Genomic DNA, 22,574 nt, shown 5'->3' with positions numbered 1-22,574 from the left:
TGCCTTTGGAGTGAACAACTTGTCAGCGCCTTCTAGGTTCAGCCTGGTCCCATAGCTCAGTGGTTAGAGCATTGCTCATGACAAGCAGGGTCCCAGATTCGAGTCCTGGTGGGTCTGGTGTTTTTTTTCTCTTTTCAGGCAGTTCACTTCCCCGACTGATCCTTTGAATATGAAGTTCTCCCAATCCTTTCCAAATTTAATCACTTTCTTTCACCTCTGGTAGTTTCCAGAAACTGACCGTGGTTGGTCCCCTGGGGGAGGGAAAAAGACCCAAGTGCCATCAGTATGTGTGGCACGTGTTGTGAGCTGCCTTTGGAGTGAACAACTTGTCAGCGCCTTCTAGGTTCAGCCTGGTCCCATAGCTCAGTGGTTAGAGCATTGCTCATGACAAGCAGGGTCCCAGATTCGAGTCCTGGTGGGTCTGGCGTTTTTTTCTCTTTTCAGGCAGTTCACTTCCCCGACTGATCCTTTGAATATGAAGTTCTCCCAATCCTTTCCAAATTTAATCACTTTCTTTCACCTCTGGTAGTTTCCAGAAACTGACCGTGGTTGGTCCCCTGGGGGAGGGAAAAAGACCCAAGTGCCATCAGTATGTGTGGCACGTGTTGTGAGCTGCCTTTGGAGTGAACAACTTGTCAGCGCCTTCTAGGTTCAGCCTGGTCCCATAGCTCAGTGGTTAGAGCATTGCTCATGACAAGCAGGGTCCCAGGTTCGAGTCCTGGTGGGTCTGGCGTATTTTTTTCTCTTTTCAGGCAGTTCACTTCCCCTACTGATCCTTTGAATATGAAGTTCTCCCAATCCTTTCCAAATTTAATCACTTTCTTTCACCTCTGGTAGTTTCCAGAAACTGACCGTGGTTGGTCCCCTGGGGGAGGGAAAAAGACCCAAGTGCCATCAGTATTTGTGGCACGTGTTGTGAGCTGCCTTTGGAGTGAACAACTTGTCAGCGCCTTCTAGGTTCAGCCTGGTCCCATAGCTCAGTGGTTAGAGCATTGCTCATGACAAGCAGGGTCCCAGGTTCGAGTCCTGGTGGGTCTGGCGTATTTTTTCTCTTTTCAGGCAGTTCACTTCCCCTACTGATCCTTTGAATATGAAGTTCTCGCAATCCTTTCCAAATTTAATCACTTTCTTTCACCTCTGGTAGTTTCCAGAAACTGACCGTGGTTGGTCCCCTGGGGGAGGGAAAAAGACCCAAGTGCCATCAGTATGTGTGGCACGTGTTGTGAGCTGCCTTTGGAGTGAACAACTTGTCAGCGCCTTCTAGGTTCAGCCTGGTCCCATAGCTCAGTGGTTAGAGCATTGCTCATGACAAGCAGGGTCCCAGGTTCGAGTCCTGGTGGGTCTGGCGTATTTTTTCTCTTTTCAGGCAGTTCACTTCCCCGACTGATCCTTTGAATATGAAGTTCTCCCAATCCTTTCCAAATTTAATCACTTTCTTTCACCTCTGGTAGTTTCCAGAAACTGACCGTGGTTGGTCCCCTGGGGGAGGGAAAAAGACCCAAGTGCCATCAGTATTTGTGGCACGTGTTGTGAGCTGCCTTTGGAGTGAACAACTTGTCAGCGCCTTCTAGGTTCAGCCTGGTCCCATAGCTCAGTGGTTAGAGCATTGCTCATGACAAGCAGGGTCCGAGATTCGAGTCCTGGTGGGTCTGGCGTTTTTTTCTCTTTTCAGGCAGTTCACTTCCCCGACTGATCCTTTGAATATGAAGTTCTCCCAATCCTTTCCAAAATTAATCACTTTCTTTCACCTCTGGTAGTTTCCAGAAACTGACCGTGGTTGGTCCCCTGGGGGAGGGAAAAAGACCCAAGTGCCATCAGTATGTGTGGCACGTGTTGTGAGCTGCCTTTGGAGTGAACAACTTGTCAGCGCCTTCTAGGTTCAGCCTGGTCCCATAGCTCAGTGGTTAGAGCATTGCTCATGACAAGCAGGGTCCCAGGTTCGAGTCCTGGTGGGTCTGGCGTATTTTTTCTCTTTTCAGGCAGTTCACTTCCCCGACTGATCCTTTGAATATGAAGTTCTCCCAATCCTTTCCAAATAATAATAATAATAATAATAATAATTACAAGCAGTACAAGTACAGTGGAACCTGTCTAAGACGACCGCTCAAGGGACCTTCAAAACATGGTCTCTATAACCAGGTGGTCTCCTTATCCAGGGTCAGGTGACTGGACATAGCATCTATTGGTCCAGGTTTCACTGGTTCTCTAGCAAGGGTGGTCGCATTATCCGAGTGGTCGCCTTGACAGGTTATACTGTACTGTGCAAGGAGAGGGGTTGTAATGCCTGGCACCTGCGTGTGGACAATACGAGCCAAGCAAGATGCAGTTCCTTGCCATCTGTAGTCATGGCAATGGCTGCATGGGCCATTGGGTCAAGAGAGTTGTAAAACACCGGATCTACCTTGTAAGAGTTCTGGCTACTTGAACTCCAGTATGAAAGACTGTCCATGTAGACACAACACAACCTTCCGGTCCTAAGCCTTAGGCTAAGGTGTAACAGCTAGGCCTTTGCGGATATTTCCGGAAGAAAAAAATGGCAGAATTCTGTACTTTTTCTGGTAAGTTTCATGCATGTTGGGTATGTGGATAAAGAAATGGAGCAGAATTCGAGGCATTGCCCGCCACAAGGTTCGTATGGTTCTGCCAATTTCACTGCTTTTCGAGCAGAATCTGCCACCTTTTCGAGCATTATCTGCCAATGCCTAGTAACAGCATGATGCATGACCTGTGAGAGAACACAACAGCAAGTGTGAGTTTTAGGAGTGCAACTGCAACCATAGAACTATAGCACTAGACACAAAGGTGTGAATGCAACTAACAACAATAACGCTGTGTGCTAACTTGTTACACACGACTCCCTGATTGGCGCAGTATCTCGCGGACACTCACACCCGTCTTGATTGTAAGGCATTTTTAACCAGTCATAATTATTATTGCAAGAGTGGAGACCTCATCATCATCATCATCATCATCATCATCATCATCATCATCATCATCATGCGAGTCGACGTGGATTCATGATCAGAACAAACCATAGAAAGATGGGAATTGACTCGATTGAGCAATGTAGGTTTCAATAAGAAACAAATTGAAAAATGGCAACAGCACAATAATACCGTACATTTGCAGGGATGAATTTATCCTGTATCGCATCGCAGGTTGATACGCAAAATCGATCTACTGCTACTCAAAAATCACAGTGACACGCAGAAAACTGCCATACATACATGTACATGCTATCCATGCTTTTTGTAGCTTTCGCCACAAATTGAGATTTTGCATGACGAAAACTGCTATGCAAAAACATGACGGTAAATTGATCCCCGATTTGCATTATACACATTACACATAGGAGTCAAGTAGAACCTAGTCTTATGTATGGGGCGCCTAGTTATTTGGTTTGGATATGTAGCCGGCTATGTACACCAAAAAGGGATGAAATTAGATCAAAATATACACTGCTTTGTGTGTAGGGGAAGAATGGGGGTTTGGTTTGGTTTTTATTATTTCAGTTCTTTACCTCAACAGTACGAAGTACAAATATCAAGAGGGACGAGCGAAAAGAGAAAGTAAAACTGAGCAGAAAGGAAGATGCAACTGAAAGGGAAGAACAGAGAAGGAAAGTGGACTGGGCGGATTCACGAACCATTACTAGGCCGGGGCAAGACGTGAACAGAAGGGGAAAGTCCGTTGATATTCATGTTTAAAAAAATGGTACTGTACGATTACTCGGGGATGAACGAATAGGCTCAAATCAACTCAATCACTCTCTCAATTACAAAACACATCATGTCTATAATTGAATATGCATGCATTGCTGTCACCCCGCTCGCAATCACAGGCCTTAGCAAATTTAGCGCACGGCGGCCAGAATACGCCGACTGTCTTTCTCACCTGGATCCCGGTAAATGTCTTGAGCACTTCACCATGGTGAAAAGTGCCTTTACCACAATTGCTCCCGGATCCGCGCCATTATCCGAGAGACAGGTGAAGTAGTTATACACATTTCCACGCAGAGAAGGGACATCACTCAGTCGTACCGTCACTGAAGTTTAAAAGTGGACAAAAGAAAGAAAGCACTGGCGCGAGGGCGGACACACACCTAATGTTACCAGCACAATTGTCCACAGAAAATGCACCGGTGTGCGGTCCGGAGATGGTCAGAGAAGGTTGCACCACAATACACTGGATAAACCTAGACCAGCTTACTAGGGTATTTAGTTTCAGGAATTCTCAGCAGACGGAAAGAGATCTGACGGCTAGAACTCGAGTAAGTTCTTGATGTTGACGAGAGCATCTCCACATGTAATTATAATGGAGCGGTTAAGATGCACGTTATTTCTGACGTGACGCGCAATTTCACATTTGGCGTAAATCTGTGAGCTGCAGGTCACTCGCGTTATTTTTCGACGCGAGATACGCGAGCTGATCTTTCGCGTCACGTCAGAAATGACGTGCATCTGCACCTCTCTAATAAGGCAATCCCACCTCCAGCACATTGAAAACAGGCCGGAAGCTGCTGCTGCTCACACACTGAGTACAACGTAATAATATTACCGTATAGTGCCTTAAAAATAAAATCATTCTTTGAGAGGTATAATGACTGAGAAATCTCATTCGTTAAGAGACAAGGATGCATGCTCTCTCTCATGCAGCACACGATAGAGTTGGATTCAGAGACATCATTCACAATTCTCTCGCTGATTAATGCCTCTACGATCACCTTGTGATTATGAGTTATACATACATACATACATACATACATACATACATACATACAGAGACAAGGGCGGTGAGATGGCTGCACAGCCATTTGTACCAAAATCCGGTGCATCAGCTGGTATGCAGACTTTCGGTTGCAGATTTGATTGAAGGGCAACGTTATGTCCGGGTAACGAGAAGGCGATGTGTGAAGAACGGTCTAGGCGCAAACTATCTGATGAGGAGCACCTACTCAGCTCCGTCCAGCAAAAGCTAGTGTACATTCTAGTCGGCATCCGTCCATCCCTGCCAATTCAGTGGACCCACAGAACAGCTCGGATACTCAAGCCACGGAGCGTTCACGAATTTTTGGGACAAAGCGATGTAATGTCATAAGTAGTAACAAGCATGCACTTGAAGATTGCAATTCTATCATAATGTTGAGTATTTCACAACGGACGACGGGACAGCAGACGGAGCAAAATGAGTTCTAGGCAAGATCGTCAGTCGGTCGAGTGAAATACTCTCAACATTGGCGGCCAAAGTGGGGCTCGAACCCACGACCCTGAGATTAAGAGTCTCATCCAACTGAGCCAGCCGGGCTGCTTTGTCTGACCATTTCTTGCCCAAAGAGAACTCGTCGGAGTTAAATTGCGCCATCGCAGACGATCGCCAAACGAGTGTTTGGTCAAACTCGCAACCGATATTCGATTAATGACTGCTCGCGCGTATCCTTCGGCGACATCGGAGGTCATTGACGATATTGCCAAGGAAGCATAATATTGATGCACTAGATTCGCCGATAAAAGATAAAGATATCTATTTTGATCCACCAACAGCCGCGCAGCGTCACGCATTGGTAGTGGAAACGAACTTGCAGAAATAGAGTGCAGTCCTCGCAACTGCGGACTCCGAATTCGCGTCCGTGTCACAGATCCGCGCACCTCCGAAATTTGACGAAGACGAACTTGTCGAACGAGTGGCTGAACGAGTCAGAATTGTGTTGGAAAATCAACGACTCGTGAGCAGTCGTCCACGTACGTTTTCACCCGAGCCTCGCGATTTCCGACAAGCTCGTACACAGGGTTCAGATCGTTCAGATTTTCTTACACAGTACAGGAGCTCTGCTGTAAAGTGTGATACCGGTTATGCCAAGGACCAGCCATCGGAGGCATACGGCACATGCAGAGATCAGCATAACTGTACGATCTACACCCAATCGTCCGTCGCTCCAGCTTGTGAGTGTCTACCGCATCAGACTGCGTACATGTTCATTCATACACTCATCCATTCATTCAGACTACGAAAAGACATTCTACAGTAGCATACAGGATATGCATGTTCTGGTATTACATGCAGTGCCCAGTTTCTTTTTGTTTCCTGTTCTTCTGCTGTCCTCGTAGAAAGAAAAGTATAGACTTGTGGAAAAAGCGGGAAGGCTTTGACCTCGGAAGGCCACACACAATTCCGAGGCCAGAGGTACTGCCACAATGTGGAAGGGAAAGACCTCCAAAGGAGAGTGGCGGAAGCAAGAACATCTTTTATTGATTCTAAGCCGGCATTGCATATTGCGCCAGAGCTGCTGAGTGGGGTGACGGCAAATCGCTCTGCCGAGGCTCGTGCGGACATACGGGCTCGTGGTTTTTGGACGCGGCAGTAGGACGCCTTCTTCGATATCCGGGTGACACACCCTTGGGTCAGCCTGCTATCGCGTTCCATGAGCCAATTGGAGTGAAATGCAAGCGAGAAGAAGTGGCGGTATGGGGAAAGAATAAATACAGTGGATAGAGGAAGGTTAAGCCCGCTTGTATTTGCGACGAATGGCATGGCTGGTAAAGAGTGAACCTCTTTTTGAAATCTCTCGTAAGCCTAATCCTGGAGAAGAACATTCTCCCTTGCCCTGAATCATTTGCGCTGTCGTTTATCATTCACTCCTTCGTTGGTGAATCACTTGTTTGCGTGGCTGCAGAGTGTCCTATCGCACTAAGCAGTCTGCAAGTTCATGCATGTCGCATACTGTCGGGTGTCTAGATGTCTTGCTCAGTTGGGAAAGTACGGTTTTTGTTTTTGTCCGTTACGAATGCCATCTTCTGTGTAATTGCTGCTTCGAGGATTGTGGCGTGTAGTTGCAATTGCCTTCTCCATTGTTCTGCTTTTCATCTGTTTTGGGGGATTGTTGTAACTTCCGGTTCTTTCAAATAGTGGTTTTGACTACAGTCCATTCAGAAAAGATGGTATCCTAGCTTTTGGCCATAAATGGGTCAAATTTTGAGTTCTTGTCACAATTTTCTTGGCAATCCCCCATGGAATGCTCTTCCAATTGTCTTTTGAAGTCATAAAGGGCAAGCCCTAACAAGAGGATTTCGGCCTGGTTTTGCCTCCAAAGCACTGAATTGGACTGTTGGATCTGCGAATTGAGTTTATCGATCCATGCACATTTGGGTGGTTTTCCTTCACAGCAACACATCCGGCGGTTGGGACTGGAATGGGCTCTGCCAGCAGGGACCCACTCCTCATACAGAGACATATTACCATCTACCTGTGACACAAGGGGTCTTCCCATCATGTCCCATACTTCTCCATGGGTAGAATGGAAACAAAGGTAATATTTCTAGATAGCAAAATTTGTAACATGGAAATTGTGGGCACTAGTTATGCGATCGAGTCCACCAACAAAACCACAGATTTTGAACAGTCAGACGTGCACAATCTAGCACACAACTGACAAGAAGTACCGAGACTGTTCAAAATCTGGTTTAGTATAACTTGTGCCCACAACTTCCATGTTACAAATTTCTAAATAGACTTCTGTGGTCATCGCTTTAAAGCCTAATGGAGAAAATTTCGATTTTTGCTAAACATACGTGAACACCGACGACGGTCTAGGCGGTAAACCCCATACATATTTATAACGTTTCACACGTCTCCAACTCCAATAAACGTCTCCATTAACATTTTACATACCACCACTGCTATCTTCCTACATACATTGACACTTCACAATGACTTCAGTAAAACTAACTCTGGTGATGACGACTGTTCTGTCTATCCTCAAGCAGTAGTTTCTTGAAAGACTTTTCTTTTCGCGTTTCAGTGGAATTAAAAAAATTAAATTGTGGGATATGCTGTACGGCGGGCAAAACATGAACACGGACGCCCAGGTCAAAGACGGCCCAGCATTCATGGAATGAGTAGTATCGATTTTGTTCTGGCTGGTTTATTACTAGAGTCGAGCTATTTGGTAGAATCGCTTTCTTTACCGCCTCATCACCCACACATGGATATTTAAAAAAATCACGGTTCTCGTCAGACTCGGCTAGAGGCCGAGTTTTCCGCATCCATAGGCAGGCCACCACCCTTCAAGGATCAAGGCGCAGATGCAGCTCCTGAAGCGATGGGAGAGGTCCATGGAGCTATGAAGCCGAGACCTCTGGTCGGCGGAGCTTAATGGGCCCCACCACCACACTCCATCATTCACCCCAGTGTCTGGAGATATAAAAAAGAGGTGAGGAGATCAGACCCACCAAAGTGGTCAAAGACCGAACATCCCATTCACTGCATCCATGCTTCATATGCACTGGGATTATTTTCGGCATATCCCATTTTATATTGTGACGGTGGCAAATGCGGCAGGACTCGGCTTGATGTGTTTACACTTTCACAGGAAGGGCCCTGACCCCTCGGCCACGGCCTTTTGGGCAGCAGTGGCCAGATTACATTATAACGTGCAATGGCTTCAAATGTGAATGCCAGGCCAAACAACCAATTGACACATCGAAGAAACTGCAATAGACAAAAATCAGGAGTCAGAAAGTCAGATTGTCAGAAGAAGATTTTCTAAGTTTCCTCTAATTTTGTTCTCAACATGGCCAGTAGAGACCATGTGCTGATTCTAATCCAAACCCCCAACCCCAAAAACAACAAACAACTTTACCAGTTGAGGTGTGTGTCGAGTTGACAACCGCTGTGACGACGCGTCTTGCTGTAGCTGTACAAGGCGGAATTCACCACCTGGTAAAGGACAAAATTTGGTCGATCTTGGACGGCTCCTGTCCATGGTCTGGGATGACTTTGCTGCCGGTGCTCCCGAACCGCCAGAGGCAACCTCACTCTGCCATATCATCAGTGCAGTTAAATACACAAAATACAGACAGCATTTGTATACAGGTACAAATACCACCGTCATCACAGCAGTGTGTGGCCCGGAGATAGCAGTGTGTGGACTGTAGATGGATAGAGAGACAGGGTCGTAAGCCACCGATGAAAGATTGGGTGTTCAGGCATTTTCACGAGAAGAAAAGAAATGCGATGTTTAGAACTCAAGGAAACTTGTTGGTGTGAACAAGAAGAGCTCCACAAAAGGCACAACTGCTTGAGAACTTTCCAAGTTGGAAGGCTGTTGGAGTGCGCATTCCAGGTGTGCTTGAGAAATGGCATTCTTTGAGAGACAGAAGAATCTCGTCCCAAGATGTTTCGTACAATGCTATTAGTGCGTTAGCTGATATGCAGAAGTTTAGTTGGAGATTTGATTGCAGGGTAAAGTTACATGTATATCAAACGTAACGAGAAGGAGGTGTGCGGAGACAGTTTAAGGCACACACCATCTTTTTATTCATCCGGAGCAATGGAGAAGAAGCTGAAACTTCTTCCGGTTTCTTATGGTTCAAGATGTAGCAAGGGTGTGTGCGCTATCAAGGTGGCGCAGTCACTGCAGTAGGGCTGAGTAGGGTATTGCATCTGTAGATAGTGATCAGATACACATCACTGGTGTACGTAGGCGTCCGTCTTCGACTTCTTGACGACAGTTGCCAAAGCGCGGGTTCTCTTCTGCTCAGTTTGATGGCGCATATGTATCCCCTGCGTTGGTGTGTGTGTGTGTGTGTGTGTGTGTGTGTGTGTGTGTGTGTGTGTGTGTGTGCATGTGTGCGTATGTGTGCATGCGTGTTACTTTCTCAGTTGAGTTAACAGTGACTTGTGTCAGGAATCCACCAAGACAGTGTACCTACATAGGAGAATGTGTGATGTAGCCAGTCCTGACATTCTTCTGGCATGTGTCAGCAACCCACGAAGGGGGTACACCTACCTAGGAGAAGATGCCTCCAATGTCAGCCTAGAAGGGGGCTCCTAATGATTGGCAGACAAACCTACATGTCAGCCTAGGAGAAGATGCTCTATGCGTGCACCGTCCAGGGGCTCCTAATTGATTCGCAGACATACATGTCAGCCAAGGAGAAGATGCTCTCTACGTGTGCACCGTCCAGAGGGCTCCCAATTGGTTCGCAGACATGTCAGCCTACGAGAAGATGCTCTCTACGTGTGCAACGTCCAGAGGGCTTCCAATTGGTTCGCAGACGTACATGTCAGCCTAGGAGAAGACGCTCTCTACGTGTGCACCGTCCAGGGAGCTCCCAATTGGTTCGCAGACATACATATCAGCCTAGGAGAAGACGCTCTCTACGCGTGCACCGTCCAGGGAGCTCCCAATTGGTTGGCAACCATACATGTCAGCATAGAAGATTCTCTCGACGTGTGCACCGTCCAGGGGGCTCCCAATTGGTTACACGTCAGCCCAGGAGAACCGTCCAGAAGGGCTCCCAATTGGTTCGCAGACATACATGTCAGCCTAGGAGAAGATCCTCTCTACGTGTGCACCATCCAGGGGGCTCCCAATTGCGTGGTATACATGCCAGCCTAGGAGAAGATGCTCTGTACGTTTGAGAGGTCCATTGGGCTCCCAATTGCGTGGTATACATGCCAGCCTAGGAGAAGATGCTCTGTACGTTTGCAAGGTCCAGGGGGCTCCCAATTGCGTGGCATACATACAACAGTGACTAGTAAGCCACCAAACCATTGTACATACCGAGGAGAAGAAGGGGTGATGCAGCCAGTCATGACATTCATACTGTTCGATTGGCAGCTAATAGCCGCAAGCAAGCAACTCCCCTCCCCACAAGGGGTAGGTCCTGGTCATTTCGACTGGCATCAGTACCGGCCCAGGCAGCATCTCAACACCTCTTCAAGGAGGCACAATGCACCGTGGCGTTCACACAGCCGCACGCCCCCGCTCGATCGCCGGCATGTTCCAAGATGTGGATACTGCGTATCCGCCGTATCCAACTACCCAGCAGCTCTTCTGCATTACCCTCCCAGCATTCTCGGCAGAGCAAGATGGGTGCAGACACAATATTGTTGATTGGTGTGACCATCTCAACAGCGAGTATAAGGTTATCGCTCGTGCCTCGACTGGTCCGTATCACATTGTCTGCTCAAGAGCCAACTCTAAGTTGTTAGCCTCTCCGCAACCGGCCTGCCAACATTTGCGAATGCCGTTCCAGGAAAGCGCTACCGGTCCCTCCATTTTGGTCAGCCCCAGCTCACCAGCAGGCTTTGCAAGTTTCTCAGTGACGAAACAAGCATGGCGCTCAAGTTGCCATCTCATGAACACAGTTGCGATATCTGCTCTCACACGCACAAAAACTTTTAAAGACAAAGGGTAAAGATTCAATACAACTCCATTACAGCCATTTACATGTCTCAGGGTACCAAGAGTACATAACCCCCAAGAGTGTGCAACTCCAGCTATGGGGTCTGCGACGGCAGGACTTCACATGACGTGATTAAAGGGAAAGTTAAGGCAAAAATTAAAATTTCACCAGTTGTAGTCTTCGGGGTGCTGAGTCGAATGGTCGTGGTCCGAGGAAGCTGAGACGCTCCCTTCCTACTTGAATCCCAATCGAACTCGCGCACTTCCACCGAAACTGGGTGACTGCGCCCTACTAGATGGGGATTTGTATGCAAAATGTCACTAAAAGCGCCATTTCCTTCTTATAAAAGCACGGATGACCGCGATTGGCCCATATGTTGTAGTCTTTTGGACGCTGAGTCGACTGGTTTTGGTCCGAAAAGGCTGCGATGCAGCGTTACTCCTTTATTCCCAATCGAACATGGTTGAAGAAGCGGTCACGTGCTCCTGGGTGCCCAAATCACCTGGTCACCACGCCAGCAGGTGACAACTTTCACACCAAGGTTCAACTCGAGTTCAACTCGAGTGACAGGACTGCACCCAAAAAAGGTCAAACAGGCTAGTAAGTTGTACCCTGCAGGCACGGTGACCAGGTGACTAGTGTACGCAGGAGCACGTGACCGCTTCTTCAACCATGTTCGATTGGGAATAAAGCAGGAACGCCGCATCGCAGCCTTTTCGGACCAAAACCAGTCGACTCAGCGTCCAAAAGACTACAACATATGGGCCAATCGCGGTCATCCGTGCTTTTATAAGAAGGAAATGGCACTTTTAGTGACATTTTGCATACAAATCCCCATCTAGTAGGGCGCAGTCACCCAGTTTCGGTGGAATTGCGCGAGTTCGATTGGGATTCAAGTAGGAAGGGAGCGTCTCAGCTTCCTCGGACCACGACCATTCGACTCAGCACCCCGAAGACTACAACTGGTGAAATTTTAATTTTTGCCTTAACTTCCCCTTTAACCCGTACACATAATTTGCACTCTATACAGGGTTGTACGCAACCCAGCTTTGGGCTCTCAACTCTTTGTGGTCACTTTGCACTGTTTGCTAGCGTAACCTTTTGAACCATGTCACGTGATGTGAAGTTCCGCCGTCGCAGCACAGCATTGAGGCTGTGCAGGCAGTTACACACTCTTGGGGGTTATGTCCTCTTGAGGGTACTGATGTGCCGTTTTCAACTGATGATGGTTCATGGCCGAAAATTTGGTGAACACATTTATTTTAGTGACGATAGAGCATGGTTTAGTGGGGAAATTGTTGGGCTAGAACTGGACAAACTATCGCATACCGGGGAAGATGAGCTGAACTTCTCTTTGCCTCGCCCTGTGTAGGGTATTGCCTCTTGTAATTCGCTTTATTTTGCATTGTTGTTTTTTGCTTACTGCCATGGCTGGCTGTCGCGTCATCCCCATCGACACAATACATACTATGCAAGTGTGCATTGGCTTCATATGGCCAACGAAAAATTACACAGCTGACTTAATAGAAAATGAACTTTCTTGCCGATTTGGTGGGTGGATTTTGGGACGAGCTCCTCCCGTGCTTCGTATGGCCGCTGTAAGTCAGCCAAGTGTCAAATTTGGCAGGCAGCTCGTGTTGGAGCAACCAACTTCATTTGCACAGTGATTGCATGAACTGCATAGACCAACGCCAGGAGCCGGACTGGCAATAGAAGATTTCCTCAACTTTCCTTTCAAGCACTATTGTGTTCTCTGCAGGACAGTATAATTTTTCGCTTATTAAAATCAAATAACTAACAACAAAAACAAAAAACTTTACCTGTGAACACGATGTTGTTGTGTTGCCATGACACCGTCGATATCACTGTGACGACACGGTGTAGCAGTTCACGATGTAATCTATTAATTTATCGGCTGGAAAAGAACTACTTGTTCGATTTTGTTCACGGTGCTCCCAGACCCCAGCAGAAGCAACATCACTCTGTCAAATCATCACTGCAGTGAAATACACAAAATACAGACAGCATTTGTATACAGGCACAACTTCCACAATCATCACAACAGTATGTGGTCTGGAGAGATGGATAGAGAGAGAGGGTTGTAAATGACTGATGAACGATTGTATGACTGGCTCAAAGTCTCCGAGTTTGAATGATTGTATGCTCGGAAATTTTCGGGACACAAAAATGAAATCCGATTTTAAAACTCAAGGAAAGTTTTTGTGTTGACAGGGAGAGCTCCACGAAAGCCAGGAAGAATTTCACGAAAGGCAATTATGCTGGAGGTATACCATTCTTTGGAGGCCAATCAGATAGAAGAATCCAGCTTGCTTTCCACGTTGTTTTGTAGCTGGCTCCGGACTCAAGTGACAAATCCCCCAGTCAATGCGCCAAGTCTGGCAGAGATTGTTGGCGGGTGTTGTAAACCACCAGTTCTCAATTGGGAAAGGCCTTCGCGCTTATGGCATTGTATTCGTTGAAATGTTGTATTTCGACTCCGCCGTACCGCTGATGTTGCTGCATGGCATACGCTATATGCGTTGTGTGCGTTTTGCTGTATACGCTGTTATGTCCAGTTTTATCTGCTTATGTTTTGCATGTACGCTGTTTTTGCATGCTATAAATAGCTGGTGTTATTAGTGTTCATTGTTAATTATCAGATGAAGTGAAATATACTGTGTAAAGGAAAGGAGTTGTCCTCGTGCAGTGTGGTCGTACGATCCTGACAATTTAGAGAATCTTGCAGGGTTCGCAACATTTGGCGACCACGCCAGGATTGACAGATTGAAACTTTTTATTAAGACCAAACTTAGGTCCAGGGTCCCCTGGACACATGTTGAAAAACACGGACACATGTTGAAAAACAAGGTGGGGTGAATGTATTATGCACGCATGACTGTACATGTACATTTAACTATGGTCCCGGGTGACGTGTGCATTGTACGAGGATAACGGGCCTGTCCACGTGCAGCCGTCCACCTTTCTCTCACACATAATTATTAACTCTCCAATACGGCCCTTCACGCTTCCATCTTCCTCCAAGTCTCCTAGCACATTCCAAGAAAGCGATCCTCTGTCCATTGGGCACTGCTTATTGTGCCTGAGGACTTCGGTGATGCAGCTGTGGCAGAAATGATGGCCACACCTTACCACACGCATGGGGTGGCGTAACACCCCCCTGCATACTGGGCACGTTAATTCTGGGGCCGGAGGCGTGATGAAAGCCTCCTTGTCGAAGCCACCCATGTTGTTTGACGGCCATGTCACCATGGCCGTGTATTCGTCAGGATACGGTGCGTTTTCTGCTGCTATTAATGCTGCGGTTGCTTCTGCCATTAATTCTACTTCTTCGGTTGCTCTTGCTATTAATGCTAGTGCTGCTTCTAGTTCTTCTTCTGCTGCTGCTAGGGCTGCTGCTTGTTCTGGATATTCAGCCATCGTGAACCTGTTACCTAGAGTGCTGCTGGTCCTGCTGGTGTTTCTGGTGCTGCTACTGGTGCGGCCGCTGCTTGATCTGAAGCTTCAACGTTACACTGTTTGGGTTGGGAACGCTGCCATCAAATGGATCTTCTCAGGCGTTGGTGTCAGCAATCGATGCAGAACACGTTGGGGTTGAAAATGTAGAGGTGAAGCCGTTCGGCGCGGAACCAACCCAACAGCGCATGGATAAGTACGCCATCACGATCCAGGGTAGCTCCGCTAGCATTCGGGTACGCGCGTTCGTGAAACCAACGCTTGAGCTGGACCTGAAGTGCGCAAGTCCGCAGACCATTGCGCAGTGGCACAGTTGGGGAGTAGAGCTGAGTGACAAGCCTCAACAAGGGACATCAGACGAAATACATATGCTGATTGGTGCAGACTATATCAACGCGGTACTGCACAGCAAGAAGGAAGTTAATGGTGAGACGGTGTGGAACCCAGAGATAGGTAATGTATTATCTGGTCCAGCGTCTGCACCAAGTCGAAACAGTCAGCCGGTGACCGTGTCATGTGTCACAGCCCACATCGACAAACTATGGCAGTTGGATGAACCTCCAGAACAACATCAGCACCTGCCATCTTTCCCCCTATGTCGCCAGGGCAGCGGGTACCAAGTGGGTCTCTTGTGGCGAAATGAGCGTCGCCCAACGGATAACTATGCTCAAGCTAGAGTCATCGCAACGCGGCTTCTTGAAAAGCTGAAGAGGAATGGGAAGCGTGCGCTCTATGATGATGTGCTGATCAGGGAGTACCGCGAGCTTGGAGCAATTGAGCTGGAGCCATGTGAGAGCGATGCCGGGTACTATGTACCGCATCATGGTGTGTTCCGCGAGCACGCTGCAACCACGAAGTTAAGAGTGGTGTTCAATGCCTCGGCGCCGGCGCCAGATGGCAAGTCGTTGAACGACATGGTTGACCCTGGACCGTCGCTATTGCCGAGTCTCGCAGGTATGCTATTACGGTTCCGTGAATATAAGAGCGCGCTGCAAGCGGACATCCGCAAGGCTTTCTTCATGGTCGCGGTTAATCCCGAAGACCGTCCGTACCTGCGTTTCTTGTGGCCCGGTCGAAGCGACAGCGATGAACTGTTAACCTGGAGGCTAACGAAACTGCCATTTGGCGTAAACTGCTCGCCATACATGCTTACTGCGGTGATTCAGCATCACTTGAAGGAGCTACGGGCGTTGTCTGCACCCAAAGAGCGAGATCGTATTGATCTCTTGCTCACGAGTTTCTACGTTGATGATTTGGTCTCTAGTGTCTCAAATGCCTCGGAAGCTAAGGAGATGCAAGAGTTCAGCGTGCGTGTGCTTACGGATGCTGGCATGGAGTTACGCAAGTGGCGAGGCAACGAAATCCCGTGCGATCCAGAGGCCGGAGATAAAGTTCTCGGTCTGAAATGGAAAACCAGTGATGACTTGCTCAGCATAGCAGCGCTAGGCGAGTCCGATAGACAGTCTGTTTGGACCCGGCGATCCCTCCTCAAGTGTGTTGCGTCAGTGTTTGATCCGCTAGGTCTAGCAGCACCGGCAGTTGTGCCCGGAAAGATACTGCTACAGCAAGCCTGGAAAGTCGGAGGCGACTGGGATGATAAGTTGCCTGATGGCATCGCAGCCGCATGCGCGCAATGGTGGGGAGAGTTGGCCGAAGTGGTGAGCATTGACATACCACGTTGGATTTGCTGCAATCTTGACACGCCGATTGCGCTTCATGCCTTCGCCGATGCCAGTGAGAAAGCGTTTGGATGTTGTTTGTATGCAGTCGTCAATGGACAGTCGCACTTGGTATTTGCCAAGGCCAAAGTGGTACCCGTGTCTCCACCCACGTTAGCCCGCCTTGAGTTACAAGCCGTATGTCTAGCGGCTCGCTACGCTGAGTTTGTGGTGAAGGAGCTGCGTGTGACCGTCACGTAAGTCTATGGCTGGACTGACAGTCTCACTACCGTTCATTGGTTCAGTAATCCATCGTACAAATGGAAAACATTTGTGGCTAACCGCGTCAGTCAAGTCCAAGAGATATCGAAGAAGGTCGGCATTGTGTGGAACCATTGACCAGGCCTTCACAACCCAGCAGATTTACCGTCGCGTGGGAGTAGTGCACAGCAGATCCGTAGTCCGTTCTGGAGGGGCGGACCAACCTGGATCACGGAGCCCAATGACTGGCCCACCGCATCCTCACCCGCAGCTACAGATGAGTCCAGTGTAGAAGTACGAGTGTCAGCCACCACCTGTAGTCGAGAATCTGATAAGGAATGGTGGCTCCGATTCAGTAAATGGTCGAGGGCACAGGGCATGGTGACTCGGATGTTGCAGTGGAAGCACACTGAGCCTCGTGCTGAACTCTATTTTGCAGCAGACAACGTATTGTACCGCATCGTTCAAGCCGCATGTTTCGCTGAGGATCTTGAGCTGATCAAGCAAGGTCAACCAGTGAAGCCTGGGTCGAAGGTGTATCAGCTTGCACCGTTTCTGGATGAGCATGGAGTGCTCAGAGCCGGGGGGACGACTTCAGCACAGCGAGTTGGCGTATGGAGCCAAGCACCCAGTCCTGTTAGGCAAACATCATCTGACCGAGTTGCTGTTGGAGAAAATGCATGTTGAAAGGATGCACCAAGGTGTAGAAGGAGTCTTGTCGTTCATCCGTCAGAAATTCTGGATTATCGGTGGTCGACGGGCGCTACGCAACATTACTCAGCGATGTGTTACATGCCGCCGCTACAAGGCTAAGGCTGCCTCATAAGTCTGCCCGCCGCTGCCGGAAGACCGAGTTGTTCACGAGAGGCCGTTCGCAACTACCGGCATCGACTATGCTGGTCCGTTGTACGTGCGCCGTGGTGAGTCATCTCCGAAGGTATGGATAGCATTGTTTGTGTGTGCCACCACCAGAGCAGTTCACTTGGAGGTGGTCGATAGTTTAAGTACCGAGTCATTCTTGATGGCATTTCGGAAGTTTGTCGCGAGACGTAGTTTGCCGTCTCGGATCAGGTCTGACAACGCTACAACGTTCAAGGCGGCATCTGACAAACTGGGTGTGCCATGGATGTTCAATCCTCCAGCTGCACCATGGCATGGAGGCTTCTATGAGCGAATGGTTGGTACAGTGAAGAGTGCCTTGAAAAAGGTAATGGGAACAGCGTTTCTGAAGGTCCAGGAGCTTGAGACCCTCTTGTATGAGGTTGAAGCAGTGGTGAATAGTCGTCCGCTAACTTATGTGTCTGATAGCCTGGATGAGCCACCATTAACCCCTGCAATGATGATGGGTGACATCTGGATGTCGTCAGAGAAGCCAGCAGGTACCCTGGACGCTGCGCAGATGTCATCGAGATTGCGTTACCTCAGTCGGACACTGGAGCATGTCAAGAATCGTTGGGAGGTGGAGTACCTAAGTCAGCTGAACAAACACCAACAGACCATGTCGCGCCCTTTAGCTGTGGGTGATGTTGTCTTTGTTCTCGATGATACCAAGCGCAAACAGTTCTGGCGTTTGGGACGGATCATCGAGTTATTCCCTGGTCGAGATGGTAAGCGTCGTGTTGCCAAGGTTAAGTTGAGTACCAGTACCCTGTTGAGGCCGATCCAAAGGTTAGTGCCGTTAGAAGTATCGTCACAGGACATGGCTCCTGGGCTTGCAGATACCGCTCAACCTGCTATCGTCCCTCAGCAGCCAGCGTATGAACCGTCAGCACCGTTACCACCACCACGGCAGCAGGAGATAACGCGTTCTGGGCGCGTAGTCAGAGCCCCGGATCGTTTTTGACTTGTGTGCATTGTTGTACGGCGGTGAGAAGCCCTTTGGTGGGGAGAATGTTGTAAACCACCAGTTCTCAATTGGGAAAGGCCTTCGCGCTTATGGCATTGTATTCGTTGAAATGTTGTATTTCGACTCCGCCGTACCGCTGATGTTGCTGCATGGCATACGCTATATGCGTTGCGTGCGTTTTGCTGTATACGCTGTTATGTCCAGTTTTATCTGCTTATGTTTTGCATGTACGCTGTTTTTGCATGCTATAAATAGCTGGTGTTATTAGTGTTCATTGTTAATTATCAGATGAAGTGAAATATACTGTGTAAAGGAAAAGAGTTGTCCTCGTGCAGTGTGGTCGTACGATCCTGACAATTTAGAGAATCTTGCAGGGTTCACAACAGCGGGGATGCAGCCTGTGAGCGTGTGTACACAGGTTAGCATCATCACTACTGTTGGATAAAAGGGTTCAAACATCACTCTGTCCCTCCGGTTGCAGTCCAATTGCATGGCGGATTTACCAGATGGTCAAGCACCTGAGAAATCTCTCATTATTGCATTTTACAAGAACCTTCTGTCAAGAAATTCGCAAAAGCCGGTCATAAGGAATCATGCTGCTCGGAATAAGCCCAAGATGATAGAGAGGAGTTGTGAATGTGGGCATATTATGTGGATGTAAGGGAACTCAAGCAGTGGCAGTCTTTTCTTTCCTTTTCGTTTTGGGAAATTTCTCCACGAATCAGGTTCGCGCCCCGAGATTCAATAGTAATGTCATTTGCGAGCTGGGATGGGAAAGCTCGTACTAGAACCCCCTCTCCTCTGCCGTGTGTGTTTACTTGTATTGTCACTGATCATGTCACCACAAGTGATGTCACGCCGTATAATTTGTCTGTTTTGATTGTATAGCGAGCCTTACAAGGTCTAAGCTACTAGTATACGACGCTGCAATCCGCGGTGCCGTTCCACACGTCCACAATGCTATGTATAGAGTGGCACACAGCGTAGGCAAATTGTCTTCTGACATAAACTCCAGCTCAGAACAGTTGGCATCACGAACAGAAAGCATAAATCCCACCATTTTTTATGTCAGGTCATCACAATAAAACCTGTGACTAAATACCACTGTTACTAGCGACCAGCGTAGTACTACAAACCACTTGACGGTCTCACATTCATACATGGTTGTGCAGCGCAAACCTCTAACTAAGGACCACTTGCCACTAAAGACCGCTTTCTCTGGCCCCAACGGGTGGTCGTTAGGTCACAGGTTTACTATTGAGGCAATTCGCACGACGTGCAAACACATCCACACGTGTGACAAGACGTCACTCGTAAACCGTGATCCAGTTCACACGATGCTGGGTAAACTTTGCACACGCCAATGTATCCCTAGTGATCTCCTAAAAATGCCTTGAAATTTTCTATTTTCGAATTTTCAATTTAAAAAAATAGTACAGTGTTTCCTGTAATGGCAACCACTCGGCTATGGCGACCACTCGGCCATGGCGACCACCTTTCCTTGTCATGGCCAAAAAAAGAGCATTCAAAAGCTCCTATTATGGTGGATGACTCACTAAACCCGACCAACGGCGACCCAACTACTTGACCGGGCTCAGGCCCACAGGCACATGGAGTAGTGCTATAGTAGCATAGGTGTGTGCAGTGGGATAATGATAATAATTATTATAATAGGCGACTACTTTTTCTCGTCCCTCGAGTGGTCGCCATAGAGAGGGTGGATAAAAAGACCACCTGGCCAAGGTGACCACTTTTTTTCGTCCCTCGAGTGGTTGCCTTAGGCAAGTAAACGAACTGCATTATCTGCACCCACTTTCACCAACTGACACTTTTGGTCGAGCGCAAAGTATAATTGGGAACAAAAAGGCCCCGGCCAAGTTCAAAAGTCAGTTGCACACGTGTGCCCAAGTTTATCGCATGCGAGTAAATATCCTTAGAAACGGTACGATAAGATAAAAGTGAGTTTGCGCGTTGTGTGAATGGCCTATAAACGTGTTTATGGTGAACTTCACCTCGACGGTTTGCCCAACACGTCATTTGTTTTCACTGAACAAATAATTTGCAGCGGATGTAAAGTTTGTATGTTGTTCGAAGGTTAATGAAAACAGGGCCAACCATAACAGGATAAAGGAACCTCTGCTTTACTAAGTTCATTTTTCAAGGTCAGATAGTCCACAACTAGTTTTGCTCGACAGCGCCAATGTTCTCTATAAGTTCACAACAAAAAATAGTAACTTACTTAGTTACTCTCGAGAGGACGAATTCCTCGTTGTGCCGTAGTCAGCTCCCTGCTCGAAATATTTCAGCAGTCTTCTCGCGGCCACACGGTACGGTACACCGCCGTCTTTGCTTCGTAGCGAGCTCGTCTTGAGAACCTCGACAACGTGCACCGGCTTGAAGAGAGACAGGCGCATTTTCTTTAGCGTCGCTTCATCACTCCAGCACGCCAGTTGATACCAGGAACAGCGAGTTGTGGTCCGCAGCGCCGTCTCCAGGACTCCGCTCGGGTTGCATTTTTTCTCTTCCGCAGCAACTTTTTGAAGACTCGTAGTCGGCAAACATAATTATCATCTTTCGACAGCCGGGCGGCACTGAGGGATCAGAATAGATTTCCTGGTCCGCTGCACTTCATTATAATCGAGAAAAAGGCGGTCAAAAGGCGCATGATGCTAAAGTCTCGCACGAGACACCGCTCAAACTACACTAAACAACACTACACAGCTAACGCATTACTTACACTGCATAGACCGTGTTGCAGAACCGCCTTCGCCCCTCACGACAGACCTCAGTTCGCACCAGAGTGGTGGTAATTTGTAACGTCTGACTGAGCCCATGAAAATCTGTTCCCGGGTGCTGGATGTCTAGTGGTAGCAGCGTACCGGTATAACTTTGGTAGACATGTGTGAAAAAAGCCCTTCATTTTACTCATTCAGTTCTAGATTCTGTAACCCATCTCGGAGACGTGTAAACTCATCCAGGATATTATTAGTACATGCACTCGTTGTTCTACGCTACTACAGTAGTAGAGTAGTAGTAGTATTGGGGCGAGGCATGTCGGAGGTGCCATAAAGAGGTGTGAATCTATCCCCCTGATCTGAACGCAAGGACCCGGTGTGAACCAGCCGGTCGGCACCGCGTATCCATGGTATCGGGAGTTCAGCTCGCCGACCTTCAAAGGCTTCATTCTGCAGTGTGGGCAGGTGGTGATGACGTTATAGTCGTTTCCCCTGACGCCGTGTATGCCTGCTCCACACTACGGCCCGGAATGCACATTATCGTAACTACCGTTGATCTACTGTTTCTCTGAAATGAGTTTGAAGGCAGGCGAGAATGAGCGAGTATGCATTTACCCGGCATATACATGTAGTCTTCATCAAGAGACAGAAGCGGACCGAACATTAATGTTGCATCGGATAGCGGATAAAAAAAGTAAATTATCGTGTCCGTTCCCGAAGGGAACACACGACGGCCGCTAACACCCAGTAAACCCTAGTGGCAGATGCAGCGCCTAACGGTGGGGGTGAGTGAATAAATCTTACAACCACTGGCACAAGTGAAGAGAAACCGAATTAGCTGCATCCATGTACCCCTTGTGCCTGGCCACAAGTTCCCAGTTGACTGTGGGTAGCAGCACGGCTGGAAAAACCGCTCCCAGGCTGGACATGGTCGTTGGTTGGATTTATTTAAAGTCGTACAACAAACAGGCATATCTGCCTCTTTATATGAAGACGACTTCTGGCAGTAAAACATTAAAAAAAAGAAGATCAGATAAGATCAAGAATGTATTGACTGAGCATACTGCTAGCCGGAGACTGAGCATACAGCTAGCCTCGGCATGTATCAGAGCATCAGGATTACTAGTACTCAAGACAGGGGTGGGGGGTTGCTGTCCACGCTACAGTAAGGGGAGGGGGTTGCTGTTCACGCTACAGTAAGACATTAGAGAAGTTAAGATGCACGTTATTTCTGACGTGACGCAAAAGTTCAGCTCGCGTTATTTTGGCTCCCACGTCGAAAAATCAACGCGATTGACCTGCTGCTAACGTCGAAATTTGGAGTTTTACGCCAAATTTGACGTTTCCAAACGCCTTTGACCAACCCACTGTGCCTGCCTGGTCATCGGATATGGGGATAATACGGAGGATTAGC

At 48.1% G+C, this 22,574-nt stretch overlaps 1 long non-coding RNA gene across 1 annotated transcript; it reads right to left on the bottom strand.

Moving 5' to 3' along the window:
• Positions 1–3,355: 3,355 nt before the first annotated feature.
• Positions 3,356–21,009, bottom strand: LOC135820594 (uncharacterized). The gene is made up of 4 exons (XR_010554126.1): positions 20,665–21,009; positions 13,007–13,182; positions 8,636–8,812; positions 3,356–4,045 (listed from the first exon to the last, which is right to left on the bottom strand). It is a non-coding gene; the product is annotated as an uncharacterized LOC135820594 (long non-coding RNA).
• Between the last annotated feature and the right edge of the window lie 1,565 nt (positions 21,010–22,574).

Source organism: Sycon ciliatum, chromosome 7 (assembly GCF_964019385.1).
Source record: "Sycon ciliatum chromosome 7, ocSycCili1.1, whole genome shotgun sequence".
NCBI lineage: Eukaryota > Metazoa > Porifera > Calcarea > Leucosolenida > Sycettidae > Sycon > Sycon ciliatum.
Note: the sequence above shows the minus strand (reverse complement) of the source record. Positions and strands in the feature narration are given on the sequence as shown.